At 42.7% G+C, this 21571-nt stretch overlaps 1 long non-coding RNA gene across 1 annotated transcript; it reads left to right on the top strand.

Moving 5' to 3' along the window:
* The first annotated feature begins 14409 nt into the window (after positions 1-14409).
* LOC141630504 (uncharacterized) lies at positions 14410-15263 on the top strand. The gene is made up of 2 exons (XR_012537505.1): positions 14410-14600; positions 15066-15263. It is a non-coding gene; the product is annotated as an uncharacterized LOC141630504 (long non-coding RNA).
* Positions 15264-21571: the final 6308 nt, after the last annotated feature.

Genomic DNA, 21571 nt, shown 5'->3' with positions numbered 1-21571 from the left:
TGTGAGAGCTTTCTAAGTCGGTTGATTTAATCCAAGTATCAAGTATAAGATGTCGAGTTGGATTTATGGTTGATTTGCATTCAAAACGGAAATTAAACATCCATTTACCAAATTAGGTTTATGGTGCATAACGTGATCCATTTGTCTTAATAAGACGTTTTGCAAATACGGTTTTTAAATGAGCAAGTTAGTCGTCTGGTCCGTCCTATATCCAGGTTAGCCAGAGTCGGGATCGTCCTAGACTAATGCTGGAAAGGGAACAGACCCTGCACCAGGCAGCCAGATGAGGTGCGAGCCTATTGGCGATGTAAGGGGGTCTCCCCTTGTTTGAAAATAGGAAAACAAAATGGCCTGTTTAGGTGCGGGTCAGTCAACGGTATAAGACGCATTCTGACCATTGAAAAACGTATATAAAACGTATTAAAAATGGGTATTTGGACCCGTTTTGGTTTGAAAGGACCGTTTAGGTCGTATTTGTGTCGATTTGAGGAACGAGACTTGAATAATCATCATTGTTTTGATGATATTCGATGTCGGGTTCGACTTTATAAGCTTGGCATGAATAGTTTTGAAAGTAATTATGAACTAATTGTTTTAAGTTCATTTGAATATAATTGTTCGATACTCATCATCGTACTCGGGTTAAAATCCGACATGGTATGTAGAACCAAGGATGACTTTGTGTTGGTGACTAATACATTTATTTTGGAAATGTAAAGAAATGATGAAAGGCTTTAAAATACCTTCCAAAATGTAAAGAAATGAAATAAAAGGCTTTAAAATACCTCTTAAATGTAATTAACCAAATATTATGACCGAAACACGGATTAAACCGTCATGGTATTAAGAATCAAGGGTGAAAAATGCTTTATGGTTAAAACTTGTAAAAGAAAATAAAATGGGTTTGGAAATACTTGAAATGGTAAAAACCGATTACAAATATGAAAATGAAAAATAGAGGAAAGACGAGAACAAACACGGTTGAGTCTGACCTGGGCACCCCATTGAGGCGCGAGCCTCTGTGCATAACAAGGGGCTTCTGTCTCAGGCCAAAACACAGTTTTAATTTGGCTCGTCTAACCTATATTTGGATCGTGTTATGCATGATTTAGCATATTGTAGTCATGAAACCAGTAAAGACATGATAAAAGAAGGATTTTTACACCCTCATACTTACATGCCTGGTTTATGGCGAGAAACCGACGTAAGTGTATCAACTCGTTTGGTCGGAAAAGACTCGATTTAAAACTGTTTTAGTAAGTAAAAAGAGTGTTTTGTTAAGTTTAGTGATGGTGTAGTGGTCGGTCAAGTTATTTAATGCATGATGACGGTACCAAACAATATGTAAGGCTTGTATTTACGATCGGTAGGTCGCAAATATGCGTCGGATTGTGACGTAGGAAGTCGAGTCGAGAATTTTAAGGGAGGAAAGAGGGGGCGGACACTCGCGTAAGTTCTCAAATGGAGGCATTTGAGGGGTATTTATAGGAAAATGAGTGGTTTTGTGAGTTTTGAGCGACGTGGCCACCTGGGCTGCTCAAAGAGGCGCGAGCAATGTAGCACGTCTTCGAGGTGTCTTGTCACTATCACACAAATGCAATCATGATTTGTTCTATCCTAGGATTTGTATGCACATGTTTGGTACTTGACCATACATGAATCCGGGAAATCTTAACATGGAAGCATTTGAATGGTTTGTTTTTTGTGTTTGACTCGGTTTGACTCGTTGTTGGAGTCGAGATTTGAATTTTGAGTCGGTTTTTGGTCCGGTGTCGGTTTTGACTCTAGTTAGTGTCATTGAGACCCCGTCATCATGCATTAAACACTCCAGGTACTTTTAAAAAGTTTTATTTTTAAAATCGTTTTAATTTTTCCGATGTAAAGTTGTACACGAACTGTCGATCAAACGCTGCGATTCCAAAGCATGTTGTAGTCCGATAATCATCGGGTGTTTGTTAGAGTCTCAGCAGATACTGGGTATCTACAGAGCCCTCACTTTGACTGAGGCTTGGACATGGCAAAATTCAAAGTAGAGCCCCCTGGTCAATCAAAGTTTATAACCTGGAGAACCAAGCGACGTTTAGGCGGCTCGAAAGGATTCAGGCCAAGGACCTGCTGTCGGGAAGGGCGACGCCAAGGCGACTCGATGGTACGAGCCAAGGACCTGTCGTCGGGAACAATTTAGAGTCTGTCGACTATCCGCGCGGGTCATTTAAAGTCTGTTAGACTACGTACAAAGGCTCGCCAGCCATAGGAAGGAGTCATACCTGAGGCATCTTCGGATATGTCCTTGCGTGTTTGCGGATAAAGGCTCGCCAGGTTGATAAGAAGTCGCACTCGAGGCATCTTCGGGATACGTCCTTGGGTTTTATCTTGCTTGGGGACAAAGGCTCACCAGCCGTGCTGCGGATATGAGGAGGGCTCGCCAGCCGCGGTGCGTGGTAAGGCTCGCCGGCCATGGTGCGTATATGAGGAGGGCTCGCCAGCCGCGATGCGTAGTAAGGCTCGCCAGCCATGGTGCGTAAATGAGGAGGGCTCGCCAGCCGCGGTGCGTTGTAAGGCTCGCCAACCATGGTGCGTATATGAGGAGGGCTCGCAAGCAGCGGTGCGTTGTAAGGCTCGCAGCCATGGTGCGTATATGAGGAGGGGGCTCGCCAGCCGCGATGCGTTGTAAGGCTCGCCAGCCATGGGGCGTATATGAGGAGGGCTCGCCAGCCGTGATGCGTTGTAAGGCTCGCCAGCCATGGAGCGATTGGTTGATAGACCGTGAGAATAGCCGCGTTGGATGGGCTTGTTTTAGAGATAGCAAACTCTTGATGCCGCCGTGGAAATAGTGAATTTTGACTTTCACTATTATTGTTTTTGAAATAAGCGGGTTCCGCGAGGAAGCCCCCTGTTGACATTTGAAGAAATAGTGAATTTTGAATCTTCACTACTCTTTTTTGAAGTGGCGGTTTAATTCGCCGTTTGTTTGAATTTTGGAGGAAATAGCGAATTTTGAATTTTCGCTATCACGTTTGAAGTGACGGTTTATGTTGCCGCCGTTGACATGTAAAAGAAATAGTGAATTTTGAATTTTCACTATTATTTTGAAAATGACGGTTTTAATTGCCGTCATTTGAAATTTGGAGAAATAGTGAATTTGAATTTTTCACTATCATTTTTGAAAATGATGGTTTTAATTGCCGTCGTTTGAAATTTGAAGAAATAGTGAATTTGAATTTTCACTATTATTTTTGTATTTGCAAAATGGCGGTTTTAATCGCCGTTTGTTTGAAATTTTGAAGGAAAATAGGGAATTTTGATTTCACTATTTGTTTTTGTATTTGAAAAATGACGGTCCTTAATGTTGTCATTGAAAATTTGAAGTTTGATGGGAAATTGGACCAAAGCCCAAAATTCCGCTACAATAGAGCAGGGAGCATCCCATTGAGGCGCGAGCAACTTGGCGAGGTAAGGGGGCTTCCCTATTTTCCTGTAAAAGACGCGAGAATGGCTTGCTCGTCATTCATTCTTCGTCTTCCTCACACAAACTCGAAAACCCGTTGAAAATCGCCATTGTTGGTCTTCTTGCTTGCTCCCATTCATGCCATTATCAACATGTCATCTCAAGGTACGTATTTCCTTTTGAATCCATTTGAATTTGTTGATCTTTTTGATAGATTAAATTAGGGCGAAATGTTTACCCTTGAGAATCGATTTGGGCATTTTTGATTGAGCCCATTTCGAGTGAAATTGATGATTGCATTAGGTTATAAACCTATTTAGGAGTATAAGTGTGCTTTTAGTTTGCATTTTGGTCCCCGTTTGCGTTCCCTATGCTCGAAAAACGTGAGTGAGGCGAAGAAACCGTCTCATTTCACAACGCCAAGTTTATTTGCTTGGGTAGTGGGTCCCACTAAGTTGCATTGTAGTGGGGAAACACCGTATTTGCCATTGTGGACCTTTGTAGGGTATTGTGGGCAAAATTGGAATTTTTGCCGTTTGTGGTCTTATGTCTGACAAAATAAGCGCCTGTTCGGGCTTTAATTGAGTCAGTTTGCCTTGAAATGGACCTCATTGGTAGTTTGGGTCGCTTTGAGGCGTGATAAAATCACGTTGCCTTGTTGTGGTCGTATTTTGAAATTTTGACCTGTTTGTGCGCAAATTGGCGTAGGAATTGCCTTTTTGAGCCGTATAAAAATACCCCATTGTATTGGGAATATATTTTGGTTTGTTGGTGGACCTTGTGCGCGTCTTGAGATGCCATTTTTGTATGTTGTTGATTTGACTCGTCTTTTGCTTGAAAAGAAGGGCGAGTCGTTCTTTTGGTGCGTTTTTATGTAAATTGTTTTTGTTTGGTTGGGTTTGGGCAGGATTGCCCTTGTTCTGCTTTGCAGGTTTTTTTTGGATTTGTCCATTTTACGCCGTCGTAATGCTGAAATTTCGGCTGACGTTCTTTGATTGCAAGAGAGTGTTCGGGACCTGCTGGGTCCCTTGCTGCGACTTTTGAGGAGCTGTTTGGGACATGGCCTGTTAGTACTCCGGCCAGTGCACCTGTCGTGACAGTGCAGGATGCCTCTGAGGAGGAGGGACCCCCCGAGGAGACTGTTAGGGCCGAGGGGGCCGCTGAGGTCCGTGAGGGGCCTGTTGTTGGGGCAGCTGGTGCTGAGGGAGCCGTTGGGGCTCGGGAGGAGCCTGTTGTTGAGGCTGCTCACGTTTAGAGAGCTCAAACAGGGTCTGAGGCTGGTACCTCTAGGAGGAGGGTTACTAGGAGGAGGAAGGCTCCTCGGCCGACCAGACGGACGATAGAACGTCGTTAGGGTCGTCGAGATGCCTCCTATCCGTCATGTTGAGTCTCGGGTTCAGAAGAGACGGAGGGTGGAGACGGTTGAGGACGACGCCCATGTCGCAGGTTGGGACGTTAGACGGGTTACAGCCCCGCGGGGGTTGAACCTGCGGGTGGCACCTGCTTGGGCCGAGGGTTTCGATGGTAGCCAGTTGTTGCTTCGACTGGACAGGCACATCTCCTACCGCGCGCACGAGGGCTTGGTAAGTTATACTATTTCATGGAATCTTCGTTGTTTTTGAAGTGTCAGACCTGAATAGGTGTTCTGACGTTGTTTGTTTTTGATTTCAGGAGATTGGCACCATGAGAACTTTCTCAGGTTTCACTACCTGTCTGGGTTTCTAGGACGTTCTATGATAGGCTATCACACACCTATGCAAAGATAATATTTATACCCTAGACAACAAATGAAGTAGTACTTAGGGGTCGAACCCAAAGGAGACGGGAGTTATTAATTAATTGTCATAGATTGAATTTTACCTTGGTAGATTATCGATTCATTGATTGGGTTGAAGTGATAAAACAATAATAAATAAAATGTCTAGGGAGGTCGGATCACACATGCAAATTATGTAAATGCTCAAATTAAACATAGGAGTTGATAAAATGTTAATTGTTTAGGCTTAGAGACACCCACCTTACGATATTAGTGTCAACCATAGGCCGGGTCCTAGAGAAACTCTCGTCCATGACTAGGTCATCCTACTACACATGCTTAGTCTAATTCAATTTCGTGCCTCTCGACTTTAGAACAAATAAACAAACTTAATCAATGAATAAGGCCTTTAAACAAAGATTAAACATAAGGTGCAAACATATGATAGAAACAATTAGACAATATTATATCTTCCTAATTTAACATTTTACAAATACTTTTTATGCATGGCTCCCTTCATTCCCTAGACAAAAGAAACTACTCTAACATAATGTAAATGTAAATTAAACTAATGATAATTGAAATGATAAACATAATGAAAATAGGAAAGAATTACCTTGAAATGGAAATGGAAATGAAACTAGGAATTGAAGAACAATGCTTAATAGAAATAATCTTGAAATGTAACTTGAGAATATAACTTGAATGGAAATGTTTATAACATAAAATAAATCTAAACTAAACTAAACTAAGAGCTAACCTAAACTAACTACTAAAATTTAGAGAGAATTTAGATGGAAAAATATGTGTAAGAAAGGTGGTGTCTAGATGTTGAAGTCTACACCCTTTATATAGGAAATAAGGGGTGAAACTTAGAGCAAATACAAGGGGTCAACCCCAAATATTCTCTCTTAATTACTTGAGTAATTGCCTAGAGAATCTCATTCTGGCCATCAACACCTTCTTAATTGCAAAATTAGCATCCAAAGAGCATCTTAAGATGAGCATCCAAGGCATTCTCCCATCTTCTTCTACTTGGGCTTTAACACTTGATTTTATACTTGGGCTCATTTCTTGACTTGTGTTGTGCATTTCTCAAATTAATCCACCACATTTGCTCATGCAAGTCCATGCCATTCAAACACTTAGTCCAATCTTGCTCTCATACTTAGCCTTGCTTCTAGTGTTAACACATTTTATAGTACTTTAGCTCATTTAGCTCATTTTTCTACAAAACACACTTGAACACACAATTGCACTAGAAACACAATATTAGCTTAAAAACACTTTGATAAGTGCTAAATGATATGTAAAATCAAACTAATATAAGGGGTTAAAATGTATAAAATATGCACTTATCAAACTCCCCCAAGCTAAACTCTTGCTTGTCCCCAAGCAAGATCATCCAAACATAGCAAATCCCAAGTAGCTAACAAGTAATTGATTCAAATCCCGAAACAACATGGGCATAAGGATAAGCAAAATCATGGATGAGATTTACATGGCGGCATAGTATGAATGACTTTAAGTAAACTTTTCGGCTCTTGCATGATCTTTTGACTTTCGGACTCTCACGATCCACTCATAACTCTTGAATAATCACTCAACTATCCTCGACTCATGAGAGTGTCCGCAATCTAATATGGTAATCAGTCAAATCATAAGCCAAAACAATCAAATGCAAGCAAATAATGAAGCCAAAGGGTTAGAAGAAGACTTTATTGTGATATGGGGACATAAGGGGGACAAATGATTATGGATATGTAGAGCTAATGTTAAGCTAGCAACAAAACCACGTGAAAATGCTCATTCCAACCCTAAATAACCCAACTAGAAGACAAATGATTTCTTACGTTACAAACCTTAAGAATTTCTCCAAAATATATAATTAACCATATGAGAAATCTTAACTTCTTCTTCTTCTTCTACCACTTATTATTAACATCAACTTCATCAAACAAATCTTTTCTTTTCTTTTTTTTTTCTTTTCTTTTTTTTCTCATCCTCTTTTTTTTTCATTTTTTTCTCATCCTCTTTTTTCTTTTTCTTTTTCTTTTTCTTCAACTCCAATTCTTTCGTTCATAGCACAACCGGAAAATAATGACATCCGACAAACAAGTTCACAATGACATAAATTTTAAAGAACGTCCCAATTTTGAGCATCCCATCACCAAAAGACATAGCTACTAGCTTTAACAAGGGTAGGCTATTTTTAATGTAGCTAGGGAATAAGAATATGTGAAAGGGGGCTAGAAAATTGGCAAATTTACCAATGTGAATTTGGCTTCAAAAATGCACAGTAAAATGAAAGTAATGCTTAAAGAGATGAATTAAAGACCATACTTGTGCGTTTTGATGCAACACACACCATAAGGAGACCTACCACTCATCTAAGTGAGACCGGGTATGGATGCACCGGCCTAAGGAAGCTCTACCTTACCATCTTGTGGCTCGCCAAAAGTCAAGATCAAGCTTACTTGGTCTAAAATCCATCTTCCACCTACTATGTCAAGACATCCCCATGCATGCAATATCCCGTCAAACATAGTGAATCAAAAGCTATCAAGCTAAACATGGGATAAACAAAGAGGCATAAGTAGGACACGCAAAAGAATTAGAGCAAAAACAACACAAATTTTTCAAAAAATTCTCACTAAATCTATACTAACTAAATGCAAACTAACTAATATGCAAATGCAATATCCCCCCAAGCTAAACACAACATTGAGCCAACAATCAAATTACCCAACTAAATCATAAAAATGGTGCAAAGTACATAAACAAGAAACACAAGAGGTCATATTTAATGGGTTGCGAGAAATAAACTAAAATGCAAAACAAAGAAAACTTACTAGACTAGCGAACCTCCCCCAAGCTAGCATAAACATTGGGGGATTCCTCCACTTAGCATCTCTTCAAAAAATGGGTCAAAATTCGGTTGGTACGAGGTCCTTGATGCTAATAGAGGTTTTTGGAGGTGATTTGGTTGAGAAATGAAGAAAAATAGAGAGAAGGAGTACCGACCTTCGCTTTTGAAGCATAAGGAAAAGATTAGCATATCCCGTCTTTTATTAAAACGCGTAATAAGGAAGAAAGTCACGACCCCGATCGGGGTGGTCAACCCCGTTCGGGGTTGACCGTTGACTTTGTTTTTTAATATTTTTTTTTTTGAAAAACGGAAATGTTACGACCCCTTTTATAGCCTTGCTTCTAGTGTTGACACATTTTATAGTATTTTAGCTCATTTAGCTCATTTTCCTACAAAACACACTTGAACACACAATTGCACTAGAAACACAATATTAGCTTAAAAACACTTTGATAAGTGCTAAATGATATGTAAAATCAAACTAATATAAGGGGTTAAAATGTATAAAATATGCACTTATCATTATCCGAGCCGGAACGAGGGCGTTGATAGAGAGGTCGACTTTTGGGCCATTGGTGGCTGCTTGGCGAGACATTCACAGGTCTTCGATTAGGTCAAAACTGTGTCAGATATGTGCCATGTTGGATCGGTACTGGGATATGACATCGTCGTTCCACATGGAGTTCGGGGAGGTCGACGTGACCTTATAGGATTTTGCTATGATATCCGGCCTCCCTTGTGGCGAGACGCCTGTCGAGTTCACAGAGACACCGGAGAGGGTGTCTTCTCCTGCGGTTACTCATCTGATCGGTAATGTTTTGCCTTAGCCCGTATGTGAGAGACCACTTGAGAGGGAGAGTAGTGGGCTACGCTCCGGCGCCGTTGGTGAGTCCGGAGGCTGAGGCTAGAGTTGACGCGTAGGACACGCGGTTGTGGTTGTGGTACTTCTTGGGTGCCACGTACTTTGGTGATAAGGGTGAGCGCTTGTCGACCAAGGTACTTCCTCTCCTCACTGACCTTGACACTTTTACGTCGGCCTTGGCGAGTTTTACCCGGTATATGCAGGCAGCGGTGCGTCTGGAGGCAATGGGGGATGGTAGTGCCCCTGCTTTGGTTGGTCCCGGCCTCATCTTGAAGGTACGAGCGTTTTTTGTAGTTTTGAGTTTGATTTTGATTTTGGCAATTCTTTGGAAAGACTGGCTGATTTATGTCTGCTGTGTTTGGTTACAGGCTTGGTTGTACGCTTACTTCGTCCCTCTGCGTCCGGGGACTACGGGTGGTGTCTCTTCGACTTACCCTGCTGTGGGGGCTTGGACGGTGGCTCGGAAGAAGTCGACCAAGCCGACTTACGAGGACTGTAGGCATTGTGTGAACGCCCTTCGAGTTGATGACGTAAGTTGCTATTCCTTACTCCTTCTTTATAGAAGTAGATAGAGATAGGATGACTAGGTAGCTTAGGAAGTCCCCAGTCGGTTGAGTAGGTTTGTCTTGAATCCAGTTTGTCGGGTGGCCTTGGGAGCACTACACAGAGGTGTCGATCGCTGTCAAGGAGCGTTTGCGGCCTCACAGTTCCCAGCGTTTGTACCTGGAGACGGCGATCGAGCCAGTTTGGTACCTGGGTGAGCGTTTAGCTCGTCAGTGCTTTACTGAGACTTTCGTGGTACCTGTCGACCTGCCTAGGGTGTTGTTCCAGGAGTCGACTCCCGATGAGGTTGAGGAGCACCTTCATGGTCAGGGAGGTGAGGAGTTGTTGCTGCGGGAGGTCGACTACGACACCTTCCGGTTGTCGAGGCTTGCTTGGTACCCGATCAAGGTATGTTTTCCTCTATTCTTTCGTTTTCATTGCCTCTTTGATAGGAGGGTTTGTTACCTTTGATGTGGGCCCAAATTGCAGGGAGTCGACATGCTAATGAGGACTCAGCCCCCAGTTTTCCAAGCGGAGACCACCTTTCAAGGGTCGGGTGGCGAGGAGCTACAGCTGCACATACCAGAGCCTGCGGTTACTGAGGTGACCGGCGTTGGCATGGAGTGGAGGTTTGTCGTTCTAAGGGTGAGTTCTTGACCTGAACATTTTTGCTCATTTACGTTTTGCCTTGCATTTTACTGAAGGACCTTCTTGGCTGTAGGTGACGACCGCTAGTCACCAGGCTTTGTGGCGGATGGCTAACCGCTGGAGGGCACTTGCCGGTGACCTGGCTGCGAGGGAGGCTCGACATTCTCAGGTACTTTTTTTGTGTTGTTTTTGTGTATTTTGTGTTGCATGTCACGTTTTTAAATCTTGACGACCTGTATTGTGTCTTGTAGGGTACTGTGGATCCGGCGGAGCTTGCTCAGGTCCGTGCTGAGTTGGACACAGGCAGGTTGACGATCGAGGCCTAAGGGTTGAGGATCACCTGTCGAGACCAGGAGTCGAGGCGTCGTGAGAATGTGCTGCGGAGCCGAGATGCGGAGATTGCCTCTCTCAAGGCTCAGTTGGCTGCTGCGGAGGAGCTTCATGTCGAGATGGAGCACGAGACGCTGGAGAGTTCTCCGGAGAAGGAGTCTGAGAAGATGGTGGTGTCTGCCTTGCCCGCGACTCCTCATGAGACCGGGACTGGTCCGACGGGAGGCGCTGAGTAGTCGTAGTAGCTTGTCCGTGTCTTGGACTCTTGTTTGTACATATTTACATTTTGCGTGAGGCGGTTTGTATATATGTGTTTTTGTATTGTGGTTCATTTTGTGATTTTTGGCTTTTTTGTGTTGTGTTTCGGAGGAGCGCTGTCGGCTGTCAATTCCCCTTTTTGCTTTGCACTAGTTCTTGCATCGTTAGTGTAGAAAATAGGCAACAGGTAGCATATATGTATAAACGCAAACACGTAAAAAGCACTTTGATTGGCAGCAAAATTTAACCGTGATGACACGAAGTTAAAAATTGAATTTTGATATTTGAAAAGATATTTTGAAAATTCCGCGATAAGTCGTCACGTTTGGACTCCAAAAGGAATTGATTTGAAAATTGAGCAATTAACTCGTGTCTTGAATTAAATTGCATTGAAATTGTTGAAATTGATTTGTGACTCGAAAAATTCAAACTCAAACCGCCAGGGGTGAATTTTAGAAAAGATTTTTGCGAGTGTATTTGATTTGATTTTTTGAGATCGAGATTCGGATTTGTGAGTGCTTGAATTTTTGAGGAAAACTGATGTGTTATCAATTTTCAATTTTTATTTTTGCTGGAAAATTGCGAAAAAGCGAAACTTTTTTCGGAATTTCGACTGATATGGAAACGATCCGTCACGGATCGGGGCGACTAGCCCTTCCCCCTTTTTAAAAAAGAGAGAAAAATTCGTATGTTTAAAGCTGCGTCATGGAAACCGTGTCGGATTTTGTAAAACACGAAAACAAGGAAATGTCCAAATCTCGTGAGGACGAGGTTGTTGACTTGAAGTATAGAGGGGTCGGCAAGGCCAACCGTGCCTTCTTTGAGGATTTTGTTGATGGAGCTAGCCCGGATGTGATGAGACCACCAAAGAAGAGAAGCTCGGGTCCCAAAAATGTAGTGGGCCATGCATGGGCTCATTTTGGGCCGAACATGAGGTCTTGCAATAGACTGGAGGCCGTTGCCGTTGTAGGTCCATTGAGGATCCGTTCCGAGGAGGAAATCCATGCTAGGCGGGCTAACAAGAAGAACAAGGGAAAGATGTACCCCGAGGGAAAAGGCAAGGGTAGAATGGAAGAGTGAAGACCTCAATTACCCACTTTATTATTATGTTTTATTAGTGTTGTGAGGTTTTTATTATGTTGTACTAGCTATGTTTTGTGTGTTTTGTGCTAGTTTTATTATGTGAGGTGTTTTAGTCGACACCTTAGCTTTGACAAGTTGTAGACTCGTCGAGCTTTATTTGCTGTTAAAATTGTAATCCCTCCCATTATTAATTAAATAAGAGGATTGCTTGTGTCAAAAAATTGTAAACGCTCGTTTCTTCCATCCATTTTGTAAAGGCAATTCGGTTTGAATTGTCCTAAACATTTGCACTTAGGAGGTGGGATTTTTGTAGGAAGGGAGAAAGGCTTCTTTCGTTTTTTTGTGGAAAAGGGAATCTTTTTCCTTTTCTTTTTTTTTGATGCGGATGTTTTTTTTTTATTATGGGGATGGTTGTATCCTTCTTGTGTAAGAAAGGACTGCCTACGTATCCACCTAAAGAGGCGAAATCAAACCGTGATCGTAGTTCGAAATATTTTGTAAATTTGTTTGGGTTTTGTTGTTGTATCCCTCATGTATAAGAGAGACTGTCTACGTATCCACATGAAGAGGTGAAATCAAACCATGGTCGTAGTTCATGGATTTTTTTCAAGTGCAAATGGATGTTGCCTTTGACAGATCAAAGGACATTCGAAACGGGCAAGGTGCCGCAACTTAGACTCGATAAAACATGCAATTTCAAATCAGAACGCGTTGAGGAACTTGACTTGAAAAGGGTTAAGGTGCTCGCTAGTTGTAAAACTAGGGTTAGGTTGTCGGTTGCTATGGTTCAAGGGTAGTATTTCTTGAGTTGGTCTAGGTTGGTCGGATTTGTAAAATCCTCCCCGTCTAGGTCACTTATTCTCACTGCGCCCCCGGAAAGTATTTTCTTGACCAGGTATGGACCGACCCAGTTGGGTTTAAATTTCCCCCTCGGATCGACGGCTAACGGTGCTCGAACCGACTTGAGGACCAAGTCGCCTTCCTGGATATTCCTGGGTTTAACCTTCTTGTTGAATGGTCGTTGAATACGTCATTGGTATAGCTGGACGTTGTGCAAGGCGTTGAGCCGCCGTTCGTCTAGAAGAGTGAGTTGTTCGTACCTTCGATGGGTCCATTTTGCCTCAGGGACTTGACTCTCTTGTAGGATGCGTAGAGAAGGGACCTCTAACTCTACCGGTTGAACTGCCTCCAAACCGTATGCTAAGTAGAAGGGTGTGGCGCCTGTCGGTGTTCGAATGGAGGTTCGGTATCCCCAGAGTGCGAATGGGAGTTTGCTCGGCCAATCGCGGTAGTTGTCTTGCATTTTCTTGATAATGGTGACAAGAGTTTTGTTAGCTACCTCTACCGCTCCGTTGGTTTGGGGACGGTAGGGGGATAATCGATGTCGTTTGATCTTGTATTTGTCCAGCAAGGCCTGAGTTTCGGCCCGGAAGTGAGAACCTAGATCGCTGATGATTTCATGGGGTACCCCATATCGGCAGATGATGTTTTTTTGGATGAACTTGGCCGCTTTTTTAGTGGTTAAGACTGCATATGACTGTGCTTCCACCCATTTGGTGAAGTAGTTGATGGCGACGAGGACGAAGCAATGCCCCTAAGTGCCTATCGGGTTGACTTTCCTGTTGATGTCGATGCCCCAGGTGGAGAAAGGCCAGGGTGATGTCATGGTGTATAAAAGGGATGGTGGTATGTGTTGTATGTTGGTGAAGATTTGGCAAATGTGGCAATGTTTAACGTAGTTACGACAATCGGCTTCCATGGTGGTCCAATAGTAGCCTAGCCGCATGATTTTATGGGTAAGCATCATTGCGCTCATGAGAGGGCCACATTCTCCGTCGTGGACCTCTCCCATGACTTTTTGTCTTTGTGATGGTCAATGCAAAGGAGGAGGATTCCTTGAGGTGTTCTTTTGTATAGTTGATGTTGGTTCATCATGAATTGTCATGCAAGTAAACGGATGACTCTTTGTCCTCTTTGATCAGAGTTAGGAGGGAATTCGTTTTTGGTTTTGTAGTTGAGGATGGCTTGGTACCAAGGTTCGGCATGGCTTTCCTCGTCGTTGTTGATGGCACAGATGTGAGCTGGCTTGCTCATTCTCTCGACACATAAGGGCATTGATGTCATGTCGTCGGGTATGTTGACGAGCGCGACAAGTTTGGCTAGGGCGTCAGAAAATTGATTTTCCTCTCGTGGCAAGTGGAAGTTGTCGACTTGGTCGAAGATGTAATACTCCGTATTTATGTCTTGGGGGGTACTCTATCGAGTAGCCCTTACTCTGTCGAGTAAGGGCAAGTTGCGAAGATAAATAGTTTCTGACCTGTTGGGCACTCGATCGAGTAGCTGGGGCACTCGATCGAGTAGAGAAATACTCGATCGAGTACCTTGGGTACTCGATCGAGTGTCCAGGTTTATCGGGGTTTTTCTCGGGTTTTGTTAATTACGCGATTAAGGTATTTAAACATATTCGTCTTTATTCTAAATCACTTTTTACAAAACCTAAAACCTGTTTAAGAGAGAAAGCAACGAGTTCTTCTTCCTAATCGCGTTCTTGACAATTCCCGGAGTTCGGACGGTCGGTTTGCATCGTAGTTCGCGTCGTTGGATTCCTTGCGTCGAGGGTAAGCTTCTAGCATAATTTTTATAATGTTTTGCTAGGTTTGGTCAAACCCTAATTTAGGGTTTGGGGGTTTTATGAGTAGTAAGTAATTGGTAGTCTTTATGTGTTATGTATGATAGGAGGAGAATTCGTAGAGGAGCCGTTTTGATACAGCTGTAGATACCGTCTGCGTGTTGTGCTTTCCAGGTAGGATTTCCTACTCAGTATTAGTCCCATAATGGGATATTGGTGATGTGCTGTAGTTAGTTGTTTAACATGATGATTATGATTGTGATTGTGATTGTGATTGTGATTGGTTTCTTTGGCTCTCGAGATGCGTTCTCGGCTGAGTGGGGTCACTTGCGGGAGTGATCTCACGCCCTAGTTTCGCCCTTCGTGGAACCCGCCACGAAAGGGGATGTGCACATTAATGGACAGGGTTATCGCTCGTACGATGAGCGGGGCTTAGGTGGGAACGGCTGCGGTCCCCCTGGCGGTGGGTCCGGTGGACGGTCAAGATTGAGATGATGGGAGTTGGTGGTGTGTGTGTGTGTGTGACGGTTCATTTGTCTGTTTGTCTTATTATTGTTATCTATATTGATTGTGTGATTAGTAATCGACCCGGTGTTGTTTTGTAAAACCTGCGGTGATCCATTCGGGGATGGTGAGCAGATATTGAGCAGGTATAGAGATGAGTACGGGGATAGCTGGGATGGCCACGACATGACGATAGAGTCTTCCGCTGTAGTTTAGCATTTATTTATATTTCAGTTGAGAACAGATAGTTTGGAATAATGTATTGTACTTTCAGTTTGGTTTCGAGGATTGTATTCATCATTAAACTATTTATAATAAATGTTGTTTCCGTTTTGTCTATTTGATTATCATACCTCGGGCGACCGAGATGGTGATGTCTTCATACCTGAGTGGTCCTGGTAAGGCACTTGGAGTATGGGGGTGTTACAAATGGTATCAGAGCGACGATCCTGAAACCTGTAACCAATGAACTTAATGAACACAGGGAGTCAATTAAAATGAACCCGGGGTAAAAGTCGTAGGAGCTAGTGCAAAGGCTTGGGAGACGTCCTAAAGTCGCAAGGGGTCGCCCTACAACTTTGAACCGGTCACATGGGGGATTGTGTGTGTTGAGTCATGTGTGTGCTTAGTAACTTGCGTAACAATGTGATGGTGTAGATACCCGTATCCGTCGATATTGGAATTTATAGAGAACCCGACAAACACCCGATGATGATAGGACACATGTATTCTTTAGTTGTCACTGTCATTATTTGGAGCTCGTTTTACGATGTAGAATGGGCGTCGTCGATGAAGTATTTTATTAATTTAAATGATATTTAAATTAATGTTTTTTTTAGTGAGTTCATTCTATTAATTTAAATGATATTTAAATTAAAGTTTGTTTTTTAAAGTAATTTCAATTTAATTTATCTTATTTTGAATTTATTTTTCCAAGTTTATTTTATTGAAAATAAAATAAATAATTGATTTGAAAAATCATTTTATGAGTATTTTGATTTGAAAAGTCATTTATTTTAATGGTTTATTTGATTTGAAAAATCGATTTGAAAAACGAAGAAAACTCGTTTTGAACACTTGTTTTTGAGCTCGATTTTAGCTCGATTTTTGAGCCCGTTTCTTTTACGAATTGGCACGAATCTCGAGTATGCTAACCCACCTAGACCAATACCTATCCACCCTTGTTCGAACCCCCCATACCACGGCCCAAATTCTCGTCCCAAACCCCTCACAAACAGCCCGCAACCAATGCAGCCCCCCCTGTTCTAGCAGCCAATTCGCGAGCCCAAACCCGCTCCAAACACTACCAAAACCCGTACCCATTAACCTTAACCCATACCCTAGTATCCTACCCATATTATCCTAGCTTAATCACCAAGAAAACCCCCCTCAAACCCTCACAAAAACCCATGGACAGCAGCCATACGGGATTGAGCCCGACTGCCTTCTCCTCTCTTTTAACCTATTTTAAACCCTTATAAATACCACCCCTTCACCATACATTCATTCCTCTAAGTTCTCCATACATCCTACCATCACATAGAAGCTTTAAACCTCAGAAACAAACCCTAAACATCCTCCAAAAACCCTAAACAAAACCGACACACAAACTGAAACTGTTTGTGTGTCTCCTTCGAAAACCCTTTCGTTCCTCCATCAAATCACCATAAAAATTCGAGTTTCTTGTTCCTATTTAACCACATAACATCCATCTACACATTAGACAAAGAGTTACGAGCCAAATTGCCCTTGAGAGTACACGAAATCCCTCGAAAAACAGAGTGAAATAACACTCTGTTTTCGCGGTTTCTTCTTGTCTGTCCAGTTCTGTTTGTGCTCGTTTTTCGTGCCCAATAACCCAAAACGAGCAGGGGTTGCTTTAAGATTCCTGTTCTCCTCTCTTTCTAGTTTCCAAAACATCTTTTAAATCGAATTTTCGTCGTGAAACGAGGGAGATATCACTGTTTTAAAATCGCTGTCCAGAAACTTTCCAAAACGCGCGTGTGCTTTGTTCTTCGTCGACGACGGCCTCTCGAGATAAAATCTACCTTCGATTACGACCCAAGACGGTGTCAACGATACATGTAGGTTGAGGGTGCATCAAATCCCCTTCTCTTTCCTTTTTTATTTCGTTTTTTTATGCTTTTTTATAGCTTGTTTTTTGTTTGTTTTTTCGCTTGTTTATCGATTGTTTTAAATTAACGATGAAACTAGTTAGTCCGAGTATGAGTTAAAGTACCACTATGAACACCCGCGTTGACTTGAGATGGGAAAAGAAACCGCTACATCTGTCGGTCGTACACCCCCGTCTCATTTACATATCCTCGTGTTCAAAGTAGGGCATAAATAAAGCAATTATCTAACTTTGTTCTTCGTTTTCGACCCCCTTTTGTTTCGGCCAAATCGATGGACCCTAGGACCCGTTGCATGTTAGTTTAACCTCTGATTGTTAACCTATGACGTATTTAGATAACATTAAATTAATTTAATAATCTAATTAGACACGATAGGTGGCTTCGACGTAAGTTATAAAATCAATCGACGATTCTGTAAATAATTGAATGCATCTCTCTCTTTCACCTAATTTCTCGCTAGTATAAGAGTGCGTGATTAGCACCTTCTTATTGACACTCGATGAGTTAAATTAATTAGCGAATTTGACCTAATTAGACCCTTTAGGCCGTGTAGAATGCACCCTCATGCGACCATCAATCAACATCGTTTTTAACTCGTTTTCTAACTTGTTTCCTATCCCTTTTCGCAATCATTCGATCTAACCAATGAATCTAACTTAGGAACTAGGTTGGCCTCGTCTTGGGCCGTGATTTGGCCGTGTGTTTTGGCTTTCTTATTTCGTTTCTCTTTCTTTGTTTATCATTTGTTCTTTGTTGTTTCGTAGCTTGTAATTTACAGTTTGTTTATCGAGTTGTAATCTTTCAAGTTTGTTTTACTTTTATTGAGTCAAAACCTTTTCTAAAAACTTTGGTCTTGTTTGGTTAGACGGTTGTTCCCAATGCTTGTAGGAGCGTAGTAAACCGCGTGTTGTCTAAAGCAACATGGCCCGGTTTATGCTAATGCATGCTTTGGTGCGTAACCCTATGTCTAATTCGATGAGATTAAGCGCGAGCACGCATTACGAGGAGTGACCCAAGGCCGTGGGTCATGTGAGCCGTGGGCCACCCCTCATGTGCACGGTTTTTAAGGCCAAACGGCCGTGTGTGTTGTCGTGTATTGTTTTGTATGTAGAAATTGTATTTAGATCGAGTTGTATCTTTAATTTGTTGTTGTGTCGGCATAAAATGCCTGGTTTGTAATAGGTAGATCCCAACGGCTCCCCCATTCCCCCTTAAGCCTTGTTTGCTTTGTTTGTATGTTGTTAGATTAATCAACCCACATGCTAAATTACAACTTTGACAAAGTTAGTTTAGTTGCATCTAAAACGACATAGAAATTGTTGTCACATGATAGGGTTAAAACAACGTTTGCATATCATACATCGCAGTAGCTATGACCTTGTTTGAAATCCGACACTTGACTTAGTAGAGGCCGTTATTGACGGGCGGGGTTGGGTGTCCTTATGGGCTTCCCAACACGTACCCTCACCCCTTACTCAAGATCTATGGTTTGTGGATCCGTCTAAATACCATTGGATTACGAGAGTCATTCAAATCGAGTGATATAGGGTACAAGTCTTTATCTTTAATCACTCGTAGTCGATTGGCTTTATGCTTTTCGATGAAAGGTGTAAAGTTGACTTGAACGGTTCCAAGTTCCCAAAAACTTGGTGGCGACTCTAATTTGTCTTAATTCGATTCGAAAGAACCTCGAGTCGATTATGCGGGTGTGGATCCCTCGGACGCAGTTCCCGAGGGCCTTGTCCACGATTTGGCGACTACTGGGGGAAAAGAGGACTAGTTACACTTTGTGTTTCTAGGGTCTTTTCCTCCGAGGTGAAACTTGAAAAGAAAGTGTTGGAAAGTAAAACATTACTCATAGTGCTACGATTCATGCATAAACCCTTAAGGACTTGCCGGGCCGTCCCAGCGTTTCTTCGTGATGCGTGGGGGGCGACGTCCCACTATGCCAGGAAGCTGCACATTGCTCGCTTCCACTTCGCCTCGCGTGGTTCTTGGGAGTGGGTACGATCTTCTAGGTACTTTACCTTAAGACACCTTGCTCTATAAGACCGCAAAAGGATGGAGGGCATAGACCTTCTTGTAGAAGACTTGCCGAGACTTAGAGATGTCTAGGAGCATACATCCTTATAACATGAGAATGACAATGTGCAATTTGTTTTCCCAAGTCTTTTTTCCGAAAATTCCCATGTCCTTTTCAAAACCGAACTTTTGAACAACTTATTTTCAAAATAGCATGGTTTTAAAAACGCGGAACGCTGCCCAAATAGGACTAGAAATTTCGGCCCAAAATGAGCTTTTATATAGCCGGCATCTTGCCCATTTCAAATCTCATTTTCAAATCAATCCTTCATTTTTCAAAATCAATCCAAAATGTTTCCCGAACCTCAACCAAGCATGAAATGCGTCGAGTCGTGTCCGGGTCATGGCCGTGTTAGGCCGGGTTTGTTTTGTTCTAAGAGTCTAGAACACGACCTAGTTGGGTCACCCAAGCTCACCTCTTGGGCTTCGAGTCATGTTGGTCGACCTTTTGGTCTAGAATAGTCCACAAAAAACGTCCAAGCTAGGCCCTTTAGGACGTTTCACTCGAACCCATGGGCTATGTTAGCCCAATCACGGGTTTAGTCACACCAAGTCCAGTTTAGAATCGAGTTATGACAGTTTGAGTCATGTCGTTTTGTCGAGTCTAAAATGAACCAATGTCTAAATCAAACCGTGAGTCGAACCTTTTGGTTAATCAATCTCACGTCGAGTCTCTGTTTGAGTCAAGTTGGGGTCGTGTCCTTAAGTGTGCAGGGGCTCTTACTTTAAATATTGACTCAGTACGGGGTTTTCTTGTAGAAAGGCCGCCAAAAACCCGACGTCAAGCAATGGAAGATGCTGTTAACAAGCTTACTGAGGCCGTGAACCTCATGATGACCCGAATGGATGCAATCGAATCTAAGTTGGGTGAAGATTCCCCCTCACCTCTGACTGATCTGGAGAAGCAGTTCAAGTTCATCGAAGACCGTTTGAAACTCTCCCAGGGGAAGAACATTCACTATGAGAATGCTAGGGCCTATGCCCCAGTTCAGGATAAGTTGCCCACGAACATGGTACTCACGGACATCCCAAAGTTCAAGGGCACCGAAGATCCAGTTCACCATGTTAAGGCCTATAAAGGGTACTTAGCACTAAAGGGAGTACCTGCTGATATGCTCTCTGAAATTTTCGCCCAATCTCTGGGAGAACACCCGAAGGCGTGGTTCTACAATCTTGACCTCAAGAACTTCCCCACTTTCAAAGATATTACGGTGGAGTTCTGTAAGCACTATGCTGATAATGTTGAGATTCAAACCAACATAAGAACTTTGGAGGTTATGACACAAAAGGAGAAAGAGGGCTTTACTGAATTCCTCGCGAGATGGCGCGCTGAAAGCGTGAAACTAGCCAAGAAGCGTGATGAAGTCGAAATGGTAGATAAGTTCGTAAAGAATCTACGACCTGTTTACCGCAATGCTCTGAAATACCAGAATTTCGGTTCTTTCAAAGAATTGATAAGAATTGGGATAAAGGTAGAAGATGACGTCCGAATGGCAGGAGTTGAAAAGCCGAAAGGGTACCAAGGGGCCTCATCGTCTAAGGGCAAAGCCCCAGCAACGGCCCATATTGATGAAGCCATCAATCTCTTAGAAGGGAAATCGAAGAATCCGCAGCGCCAAACACCAAGGGCATTCACCGATATCGGATGCACTTATACATACGCTCTCCAAAGGCTCATAGCCCAAGGAAAGCTGAAGCCTATTGGTCCAATTCCGGACCCTCCCGCTGATCAACAAGGTAAATGGTATAAACCAAATGCCTACCGTGCCTTTCATCAAGGGAAAGGCCATGATTCGAAAGGTGCTATCGACTGAAGCATGAAATCCAAGACATGATTGAGAATGGAACACTCCCAATCCCAACTGTTAAACCCAATAACATCACCAATCCATTTGGCGATCACTCCAACTTTGTTTCTGTCGAAGACAATGTCGATTATTCCCATCTTATACGCCCATGTCACTTGAAAGGGGTGTTTATCGGGAAGATATTTGTGGATTGCTTTGAATTCTTGCCAAACCCGAAGAATGAAATTCAAGTCGGGAATCTTGCTCTAGAATGTACTCCTCTCATTAACGAAGTTAATAAAAGATAATTCGATTCACCAACCTTCATCACTGGCGTAGATCCTCAGAGGATTACCTCGGGATGGAGGCAGACCATCAAAGGGATCAAGGACCAGAGCCAAGCATCTAAGTTGACAGCTCAACAAGGGAAAGCTCATGACCAGATTTGAAAATTATGAGTCGGGATCTGTTTTCTTATCTTAGTCGAGTCGAGTCTAGGACTTTCTTTTCTTGAAGTTGAGTCGTTTATTCCACGATGACCTAGGGTGTGTCCTAGGAATCGTTCCTTCGAGTCTGTTAAGCATTTGCCTTTCCAATAAAAAAGTTGCAGTTTCGTTTCCAAATATGTCTTGTTTCC

This window comes from Silene latifolia, chromosome 2 (assembly GCF_048544455.1).
Source record: "Silene latifolia isolate original U9 population chromosome 2, ASM4854445v1, whole genome shotgun sequence".
Lineage (NCBI taxonomy): Eukaryota > Viridiplantae > Streptophyta > Magnoliopsida > Caryophyllales > Caryophyllaceae > Silene > Silene latifolia.
The sequence above is the reverse complement of the archived record's forward strand: the minus strand, read 5'-3'. Positions and strand labels throughout refer to the sequence as shown.